Genomic DNA, 11,883 nt, shown 5'->3' with positions numbered 1-11,883 from the left:
TTATGCATTTTGATGTACCAAAGTTTGTTGGGAGTCCCGGATGTGATCACGGACATGACGAGGAGTCTCAAAATGGTCGAGACATAAAGATTGATATATTGGAAGCCTATATTTGGATATCGGAAGTGTTCCGGGTGAAATCGGGATTTTTACCGGAGTACCGGGAAGTTACCGGAACCCCCCGGGAGGTATATGGGCCTTAGTGGGCTTTAGTGGAAGAGAGGAGAGGTGGCCAGGGCTGGGCCACGCGCCCCTCCCCCCTAGTCCGAATAGGACAAGGAGAGGGGGGCGGCGCCCCCCCTTCCTTCTCTCTCTCCTCTTTCCCCCTTCCCGAATCCTATTCCAACTAGGAAAGGGGGGGAATCCTACTCCCGGTGGGAGTAGGACTCTTCCTGGCGCGCCCTCCTCCTGGCCGGCCGCACCCCCCCTTTGATCCTTTATATACGGGGGCAAGGGGCACCCCTAGACACACAAGTTGATCCGTGTGATCATATTCTTAACCGTGTGCGGTGCCCCCTTCCACCATAGTACTCGATAATATTGTAGCGGTGCTTAGGCGAAGCCCTGCGACGGTAGTACATCAAGATCGTCATCACGCCTCGTGCTGACGGAACTCTTCCTCAACACTTTGCTGGATCGGAGTCCGGGGATCGTTATCGAGCTGAACGTGTGCTAGAACTCGGAGGTGTCGTAGTTTCGGTGCTTGATCGGTCGGGCCGTGAAGACGTACGACTACATCAACCGCGTTGTGCTAACGCTTCCGCTGTCGGTCTACAAGGGTACATAGATCACACTCTCCCCTCTCGTTGCTATGCATCACCATGATCTTGTGTGTGCATAGGAAATTTTTTGAAATTACCACGTTCCCCAACATCCGCACGCTTAACGTTCGATGACGATTTAGTATTATATGAGTTATGTGATTTGGTGACTGAATGTTGTTCGGAGTCCCGGATGAGATCATAGACATGACGAGGAGTCTCGAAATGGTCGAGAGGTAAAGATTGATATATAGGACGATGATATTTGGACACCGGAAGTGTCCCGGAGGGTATCGGGTACTTATCGGGTCACCGAAAGGTGTTTTGGGTACCCCCGTCAATCCTATGGGTCATATGGGCCTTGTGAAGGAACACACCAGCCCACAAGGGGCCAATGCGCCCTATAAGGCTATAGGAGGAGGAGAAGGAAAGGGGGAAGGGCAAGGAAAGTGTGGATTAGGGTTCCCTCTTCCTTCCCTCACCCCCCTCTTTCCTTCCCCTTGATGCATACATGGAAAGGGGGCGTAGGGCAAGGCAGGGCCCCTAGGGGGGGAGGGCAACCCTAGGGCGCCCTTGGCTGCCTCTCCTCCCCTCCAACCCATATGTATGTGGGGAGGGGGCTGTTGGGTTTCGTAGTAATTTCAAAAAAATTCCTACGCACACGCAAGATCATGGTGATGCACAGCAAAAAGAGGGGAGAGTGTTGTCTACGTACCCACGCAGACCGACTGCGGAAGCGTTGACACAATGTAGAGGAAGTAGTCGTACGTCTTCCCGATCCGACCGATCCAAGCACCGTTACTCCGGCACCTCCGAGTTCTTAGCACACGTATAGCTCGATGACGATCCCCGGGCTCTGATCCAGCAAAGCGTCGGGGAAGAGTTCCGTCAGCACGACGGCGTGGTGACGATCTTGATGTTCTACCATCGCAGGGCTTCGCCTAAGCACCGCTAAATATGATCGAGGTGGAATATGGTGGCAGGGGGCACCGCACACGGCTAAGGAACGATCTCAAGGACCAACTTGTGTGTCTATGGGGTGCCCCCTGCCCTCGTATATAAAGAAGTGGAGGAGGGGAGGGCCGGCCCTCTCTATGGCGCGCCCTAGGGGAGTCCTACTCCCACCGGGAGTAGGATTCCCCTTTTCCTAGTCCAACTAGGAGTCCTTCCATGTAGTAGGAGTAGGAAATAAGGAAGGGGTGCAGCCCCTCCCCCTAGTCCAATTCGGACTAGGACTTGGGGGGGCGCGCGGCCTGCCCTAGGCAGCCCCTCTCTCTTTCCCGTATGGCCCAATAAGGCCCAATACTTCTCCCGGCGAATTCCCGTAACTCTCCGGTACTCCGAAAAATACCCGAATCACTCGGAACCTTTCCGAAGTCCGAATATAGTCGTCCAATATATCGATCTTTACGTCTCGACCATTTCGAGACTCCTCGTCATGTCCCCGATCTCATCCGGGACTCCGAACTCCTTCGGTACATCAAAACTCATAAACTCATAATATAACTGTCATCGAAACCTTAAGCGTGCGGACCCTACGGTTCGAGAACAATGCAGACATGACTGAGACACATCTCCAGTCAATAACCAATAGCGGGACCTGGATGCCCATATTGGCTCCTACATATTCTACGAAGATCTTTATCGGTCAGACCGCATAACAACATACGTTGTTCCCTTTGTCATCGGTATGTTGCTTGCCCGAGATTCGATCATCGGTATCCAATACCTAGTTCAATCTCGTTACTGGCTAGTCTCTTTACTCGTTCTGTAATACATCATCCCGCAACTAACTCATTAGTTGCAATGCTTGCAAGGCTTATGTGATGTGCATTATCGAGAGGGCCCTGAGATACCTCTCCGACAATCGGAGTGACAAATCCTAATCTCGAAATACGCCAACCCAACATCTACCTTTGGAGACACCTGTAGAGCACCTTTATAATAATCCAGTTACGTTGTGACGTTTGGTAACACACAAAGTGTTCCTCCGGTAAACGGGAGTTGCATAATCTCATAGTCATAGGAACATGTATAAGTCATGAAGAAAGCAATAGCAACATACTAAACGATCGGGTGCTAAGCTAATGGAATGGGTCATGTCAATCAGATCATTCAACTAATAATGTGACCTCGTTAATCAAATAACAACTCTTTGTTCATGGTTAGGAAACATAACCATCTTTGATTAACGAGCTAGTCAAGTAGAGGCATACTAGTGACACTAAGTTTGTCTATGTATTCACACATGTATTATGTTTCCGGTTAATACAATTCTAGCATGAATAATAAACATTTATCATGATATAAGGAAATAAATAATAACTTTATTATTGCCTCTAGGGCATATTTCCTTCAGTCTCCCACTTGCACTAGAGTCAATAATCTAGATTACACAGTAATGATTCTAACACCCATGGAGCCTTGGTGGTGATCATGTTTTGCTCATGGAAGAGGCTTAGTAAACGGGTCTACAACATTCATATCCGTATGTATCTTGCAAACTCTATGTCTCCCACCTGGACTAGATCCCGGATGGAATTGAAGCGTCTCTTGATGTGCTTGGTCCTCTTGTGAAATCTGGATTCCTTTGCCAAGGCAATTGCACCAGTATTGTCACAAAAGATTTTCATTGGACCCGATGCACTAGGTATGACACCTAGATCGGATATGAACTCCTTCATCCAGACTCCTTCGTTCGCTGCTTCCGAAGCAGCTATGTACTCCGCTTCACATGTAGATCCCGCTACGACGCTTTGTTTAGAACTGCACCAACTGACAGCTCCACCGTTTAATGTAAACACGTATCCGGTTTGCGATTTAGAATCGTCCGGATCAGTGTCAAAGCTTGCATCAATGTAACCTTTTACGGTGAGCTCTTTGTCACCTCCATATACGAGAAACATATCCTTAGTCCTTTTCAGGTATTTCAGGATGTTCTTGACCGCTGTCCAGTGATCCACTCCTGGATTACTTTGGTACCTCCCTGCTAAACTTATAGCAAGGCACACATCAGGTCTAGTACACAGCATTGCATACATGATAGAGCCTATGGCTGAAGCATAGGGAACATCTTTCATTTTCTCTCTATCTTCTGCAGTGGTCGGGCATTGAGTCTAACTCAACTTCACACCTTGTAACACAGGCAAGAACCCTTTCTTTGCTTGATCCATTTTGAACTTCTTCAAAATCTTGTCAAGGTATGTGCTTTGTGAAAGTCCAATTAAGCGTCTTGATCTATCTCTATAGATCTTTATGCCTAATATGTAAGCAGCCTCACCGAGGTCTTTCATCGAAAAACTCTTATTCAAGTATCCCTTTATGCTATCCAGAAATTCTATATCATTTCCAATCAGTAATATGTCATCCACATATAATATCAGAAATGCTACAGATCTCCCACTCACTTTCTTGTAAATACAGGCTTCTCCGAAAGTCTGTATAAAACCAAATGCTTTGATCACACTATCAAAGCATTTATTCCAACTCCGAGAGGCTTGCACCAGTCCATAAATGGATCGCTGGAGCTTGCACACTTTGTTAGCTCCCTTTGGATCGAAAAAACCTTCCGGTTGCATCATATACAACTCTTCTTCCAGAAATCCATTCAGGAATGCAGTTTTGACATCCATCTGCCAAATTTCATAATCATAAAATGCGGCAATTGCTAACATGATTCGGACAGACTTAAGCATCGCTACGGGTGAGAAGGTCTCATCGTAGTCAACCCCTTGAACTTGTCGAAAACCTTTTGCGACAAGTCGAGCTTTGTAGACAGTAACATTACCATCAGCGTCAGTCTTCTTCTTGAAGATCCATTTATTCTCAATTGCTTGCCGATCATCGGGCAAGTCAACCAAAGTCCATACTTTATTCTCATACATGGATCTCATCTCAGATTTCATGGCTTCAAGCCATTTTGCGGAATCTGGGCTCACCATCGCTTCTTCATAGTTCGTAGGTCCATCATGATCTAGCAGCATGATTTCTAGAACAGGATTACCGTACCACTCTGGTGCGGATCTCGCTCTGGTTGATCTACGAGGTTCAGTAGTATCTTGTCCTGAAGTTTCATGATCATCATCATTAGCTTCCTCACTAATTGGTGTAGGTGTCGTAGAAACAGTTTTCTGTGATGTACTACTTTCCAATAAGGGAGCAGGTACAGTTACCTCGTCAAGTTCTACTTTCCTCCCACTCACTTCTTTCGAGAGAAACTCCTTCTCTAGAAAGGATCCATTCTTAGCAACGAATGTCTTGCCTTCGGATCTGTGATAGAAGGTGTACCCAACAGTCTCCTTTGGGTATCCTATGAAGACACATTTCTCCGATTTGGGTTCGAGCTTATCAGGTTGAAGCTTTTTCACATAAGCATCGCAGCCCCAAACTTTAAGAAACGACAACTTTGGTTTCTTGCCAAACCATAGTTCATAAGGTGTCGTCTCAACGGATTTTGATGGTGCCCTATTTAACGTGAATGCGGCCGTCTCTAAAGCATAACCCCAAAATGATAGCGGTAAATCAGTAAGAGACATCATAGATCGCACCATATCTAGTAAAGTACGATTACGACGTTCGGACACACCATTACGCTGTGGTGTTCCGGGTGGCGTGAGTTGCGAAACTATTCCGCATTGTTTCGAATGTACACCAAACTCGTAACTCAAATATTCTCCTCCACGATCAGATCGTAGAAACTTTATTTTCTTGTTACGATGATTTTCAACTTCACTCTGAAATTCTTTGAACTTTTCAAATGTTTCAGACTTGTGTTTCATTAAGTAGATATACCCATATCTGCTTAAGTCATCTGTGAAGGTGAGAAAATAACGATATCCGCCACGAGCCTCAATATTCATCGGACCACATACATCGGTATGTATGATTTCCAATAAATCTTTTGCTCTCTCCATAGTACCGGAGAACGGCGTTTTAGTCATCTTGCCCATGAGGCACGGTTCGCAAGTACCAAGTGATTCATAATCAAGTGGTTCCAAAAGTCCATCAGTATGGAGTTTCTTCATGCGCTTTATACCGATATGACCTAAATGGCAGTGCCACAAATAAGTTGCACCATCATTATCAACTCTGCGTCTTTTGGTTTCAACATTATGAATATGTGTGTTACTACTATCGAGATTCATCAAAAATAGACCACTCTTCAAAGGTGCATGACCATAAAAGATATTACTCATATAAATAGAACAACCATTATTCTCTGATTTAAATGAATAACCGTCTCGCATCAAACAAGATCCAGATATAATGTTCATGCTCAACGCTGGCACCAAATAACAATTATTTAGGTCTAATATTAATCCCGAAGGTAGATGTAGAGGTAGCGTGCCGACCGCGATCACATCGACTTTGGAACCGTTTCCAACGCGCATCGTCACCTCGTCATTCGCCAGTGTTCGCTTAATCCGTAGTCCCTGTTTCGAGTTGCAAATATTAGCAACAGAACCAGTATCAAATACCCAGGTGCTACTGCGAGCTCTAGTAAGGTACACATCAATAACATGTATATCACATATACCTTTGTTCACCTTGCCATCCTTCTTATCTGCCAAATACTTGGGGCAATTCCGCTTCCAGTGACCAGTCTGCTTGCAGTAGAAGCACTCAGTTTCAGGCTTAGGTCCAGACTTGGGTTTCTTCTCCTGAACAGCAACTTGCTTGCCGTTCTTCTTGAAGTTCTCCTTCTTCTTCCCTTTGCCCTTTTTATTGAAACTAGTGGTCTTGTTAACCATCAACACTTGATGCTCCTTCTTGATTTCTACCTCCGCAGCTTACAGCATAGCGAAGAGCTCGGGAATAGTCTTGTTCATCCCTTGCATATTATAGTTCATCACGAAGTTCTTGTAGCTTGGTGGCAGTGATTGGAGAATTCTATCAATGATGCAATCATCTGGAAGATTAACTCCCATGTGAATCAAGTGATTATTATACCCAGACATTTTGAGTATATGCTCATTGAAAGAACTGTTCTCCTCCATCTTGCAGCTATAGAACTTATTGGAGACTTCATATCTCTCAATCCGGGCATTTGCTTGAAATATTAACTTCAACTCCTGGAACATCTCATATGCTCCATGACGTTCAAAACGTCGTTGAAGTCCCGATTCTAAGCCGTAAAGCATGGCACACTGAACTATCGAGTAGTCATCAGCTTTGCTCTGCCAGACGTTCATAACATCTGGTGTTGCTCCAGCAGCAGGCCTGGCACCCAGCGGTGCTTCCAGGACGTAATTCTTCTGAGCAGTAATGAGGATAATCCTCAAGTTACGGACCCAGTCCGTGTAATTGCTACCATCATCTTTCAACTTTGCTTTCTCAAGGAACGCATTAAAATTCAACGGAACAACAGCACGAGCCATCTATCTACAATCAACATAAACAAGCAAGATACTATCAGGTACTAAGTTCATGATAATTTTAAGTTCAATTAATCAAATTACTTAAGAACTCCCACTTAGATAGACATCCCTCTAATCCTCTAAGTGATCACGTGATCCAAATCAACTAAACCATAACCGATCATCACGTGAGATGGAGTAGTTTTCAATGGTGAACATCGTTATGTTGATCATATCTACTATATGATTCACGCTCGACCTTTCGGTCTCCGTGTTCCGAGGCCATATCTGCATATGCTAGGCTCGTCAAGTTTAACCTGAGTATTCTGCGTGTGCAAAAACTGGCTTGCACCCGTTGTAGATGGACGTAGAGCTTATCACACCCGATCATCACGTGGTGTCTGGGCACGACGAACTTTGGCAACGGTGCATACTCAGGGAGAACACTTCTTGATAATTTAGTGAGAGATCATCTTATAATGCTACCGTCAATCAAAGCAAGATAAGATGCATAAAAAGATAAACATCACATGCAATCAATATAAGTGATATGATATGGCCATCATCATCTTGTGCTTGTGATCTCCATCTCCAAAGCACCGTCATGATCACCATCGTCACCGGCGCGACACCTTGATCTCCATCGTAGCATCGTTGTCGTCTCGTCAATCTTATGCTTCCACGACTATCGCTACCGCTTAGTGATAAAGTAAAGCATTACATCGCGATTGCATTGCATACAATAAAGCGACAACCATATGGCTCCTGCCAGTTGCCGATAACTCGGTTACAAAACATGATCATCTCATACAATAAAAATTCATCATCATGCCTTGACCATATCACATCACAACATGCCCTGCAAAAACAAGTTAGACGTCCTCTACTTTGTTGTTGCAAGTTTTACGTGGCTGCTACGGGCTTAAGCAAGAACCAATCTCACCTACGCATCAAAACCACAACGATAGTTTGTCAAATAGACTCCGTTTTAACCTTCGCAAGGACCGGGCGTAGCCATACTCAGTTCAACTAAAGTTGGAGAGACAGTTGCCCGCAAGCCACCTATGTGCAATGCACGTCGGGGGAACCGGTCTCGCGTAAGCATACGCGTAATGTTGGTCCGGGTCGTCTCGTCCAACAATACCGCTGAACCAAAGTATGACATGCTGGTAGGAAGTATGACTTATATCGCCCACAACTCACTTGTGTTCTACTCGTGCATATAACATCAACATATAAAACCTAGGCTCGGATGCCACTGTTGGGTTTCGTAGTAATTTCAAAAAATTTCCTACGCACACGCAAGATCATGGTGATGCACAGCAACAAGAGGGGAGAGTGTTGTCTACGTACTCACGTAGACCGACTGCGGAAGCGTTGACACAATGTAGAGGAAGTAGTCGTACGTCTTCCCGATCCGACCAATCCAAGCACAGTTACTCCGGCACCTCTGAGTTCTTAGCACACGTACAGCTCGATGACGATCCCCGGGCTCTGATCCAGCAAAGCGTCGGGGAAGAGTTCCGTCAGCACGACGGCGTGGTGACGATCTTGATGTTCTACCGTCGTAGGGCTTCGCCTAAGCACCTCTACAATATGATCGAGGTGGAATATGGTGGCAGGGGGCACCGCACACGGCTAAGGAACGATCTCAAGGATCAACTTGTGTGTCTATGGGGTGCCCCCTGCTCCCGTATATAAAGGAGTGGAGGAGGGGAGGGCCGGCCCTCTCTATGGCGCGCCCTAGGGGAGTCCTACTCCCACCGGGAGTAGGATTCCCCTTTTCCTAGTCCAACTAGGAGTCCTTCCATGTAGTAGGAGTAGGAAATAAGGAAGGGGTGCAGCCCCTCCCCCTAGTCCAATTCGGACTAGGCCTTGGGGGGGGGGGCGCGGCCTGCCCTAGGCAGCCCCTCTCTCTTTCCCGTATGGCCTAATAAGGCCCAATACTTCTCCCGGCGAATTCCCGTAACTCTCCGGTACTCCGAAAAATACCCGAATCACTCGGAACCTTTCCGAAGTCCGAATATAGTCGTCCAATATATCGATCTTTACATCTCGACCATTTCGAGACTCCTCGTATGTCCCCGATCTCATCCGGGACTCCGAACTCCTTCGGTACATCAAAACTCATAAACTCATAATATAACTGTCATCGAAACCTTAAGCGTGCGGACCCTACGGTTCGAGAACAATGCATACATGACTGAGACACATCTCCGGTCAATAACCAATAGCGGGACCTGGATGCCCATATTGGCTCCTACATATTCTATGAAGATCTTTATCGGTCAGACCGCATAACAACATACGTTGTTCCCTTTGTCATCGGTATGTTGCTTGCCCGAGATTCGATCGTCGGTATCCAATACCTAGTTCAATCTCGTTACCGGCTAGTCTCTTTACTCGTTCTGTAATACATCATCCCGCAACTAACTCATTAGTTGCAATGCTTGCAAGGCTTATGTGATGTGCATTACCGAGAGGGCCCTGAGATACCTCTCCGACAATCAGAGTGACAAATCCTAATCTCGAAATACGCCAACCCAACATCTACCTTTGGAGACACCTTTAGAGCACCTTTATAATCACCCAGTTACGTTGTGACGTTTGGTAACACACAAAGTGTTCCTCCGGTAAACGGGAGTTGCATAATCTCATAGTCATAGGAACATGTATAAGTCATGAAGAAAGCAATAGCAACATACTAAACGATCGGGTGCTAAGCTAATGGAATGGGTCATGTCAATCAGATCATTCAACTAATGATGTGACCTCGTTAATCAAATAACAACTCTTTGTTCATGGTTAGGAAACATAACCATCTTTGATTAACGAGCTAGTCAAGTAGAGGCATACTAGTGACACTAAGTTTGTCTATGTATTCCACATGTATTATGTTTCCGGTTAATACAATTCTAGCATGAATAATAAACATTTATCGTGATATAAGGAAATAAATAATAACTTTATTATTGCCTCTAGGGCATATTTCCTTCAGGGGGCACCTCACAAGCACACAACATCAACTGTTAGCTGTGTGCGCCCCCTCCCCCATAGTTTACACCCCTGGTCATATTCTCGCAGTGCTTAGGCGAAGCCCTGCGCGGATCACTTCACCATCACCGTCACCAGGCCGTCATGTTGACGGAACTCATCTACTTCCTCGACACCTTGCTGGATCAAGAAGGCGAGGGACGCCATCGCACTGAACGTGTGCAGAACTCGGAGGTGCCGTACGTTCGGTGCTTGATCGGGCGGAGCTAGAAGAAGTTCAACTACATCAACCGCATTGTCAAATGCTTCCACTTTCGGTCTACGAGGGTACGTGGACACACTCTCCCCCTCTCGTTGCTATGCATCTCCTAGATAGATCTTGCATGAGTGTAGGAACTTTTTTGAAATTGCATGCTACGTTGCCCAACATAAAGAGCATGAGCAGTGCATTGTCCAACAATCGGCTGCGTAGTGCGTACCACTAGCTTGAACTCGGACTCGATACACGTGGCACGCAGGGGGCATTACATGGAGTGGCGAGACTAGTCAAGTGAGTGAGCACACGTGTTGTTGCTCTCCTTTCTCATGTTACAAGGTGGAGTCGAACATCACTTCTTATATATCAGTGTTTCTCCTCCTCCACTAACAATGTGGGTCTAAACTCTGGACACTTGACATGTAAGTCAAATTAGCCTATGCAAATTTAGAATAGTGGCCTCGGGTCCAAGATTTGGTGGACCAAGTCCCGTTAAATCTGAAAATATCCCCCCTCTCTATATATATGATGCGCACATTAGATTGTGTTTGTTCCAATGTATTGTCTGATATACATGCAGTTCAAGGGATACTGGTTCATCCACCCAGATAAGTAGGTATACTCATCCACAACTGAACAATGGACTATGTCTTAAAGTTTTAGTTGACTAGCAAGATGTTTGTGCATTGCATGGAACATCAAGATGCATATTTTTTACAAAATACCTGTTGTGATTGACCCATGCGGAAGTAAATCCCATGTGTAAAAACTAATGAGATCTCGAGAAAGATGGGAGATAAGGTGAGGAGGAGTGGCAAGTGGTGGTGATTGGTGGTTGGACTGAACGGATGCATGGGGATGGACGACGCCGGCAACAATGAGGTTGTGGGAGATAAGGATGAACGAGGGAAGGACTTATTATAAATGTGAAGAGAAGTGCGGGAATCTTTTTGCAAAATTATCATAGTTTGCTTTCTATCCGTCAGATATAAATCAGACGGTCTATACTATAAGATGGCAGGCACACCATTACCACCAACTCGGTTTTTTATAAGAGTAGAGATTAGTTCCACCTAGACAAGTTTTATTAAGTGTTATTACTTGTACATGGCTGCCATGACTATCATGCAGACAGAGCATACAAGTTTTAACCCCCGGCCTTTCATGAGCTTGCTAGAGATTAAGTGATATCATAGACTGTGACCAACAGTTTAGCCTATAAATGTGTTTTCTTTGAAGACTGCCCTATAGGTAGTCATCTTTGCTTACATAACCATCTGGAAAACATTAAGAAATAACCAGCCTGCGTGTCCGTGAGATAATTGCATCTTCTTCTCTTATTTTTGCGAGTAAAGATAATTGCATCTTCACTAGAGTGATTTATTAAATGTTTTCTCCATTTACAAATGTTTGTTTTCCCATGTCATGTAGTAAACCAATATTTACATCTTGGTATTTTTTGGTTTTCCTTTTCTTTTCCCTTTTTAGTGTTTTTTCTTTTTGATTCAATCTCATA

This window comes from Triticum urartu, chromosome 4A, assembly GCF_056163025.1.
Source record: "Triticum urartu cultivar PI428250 chromosome 4A, HENAU_Tu73, whole genome shotgun sequence".
Lineage (NCBI taxonomy): Eukaryota > Viridiplantae > Streptophyta > Magnoliopsida > Poales > Poaceae > Triticum > Triticum urartu.
The sequence above is the reverse complement of the archived record's forward strand: the minus strand, read 5'-3'. Positions refer to the sequence as shown.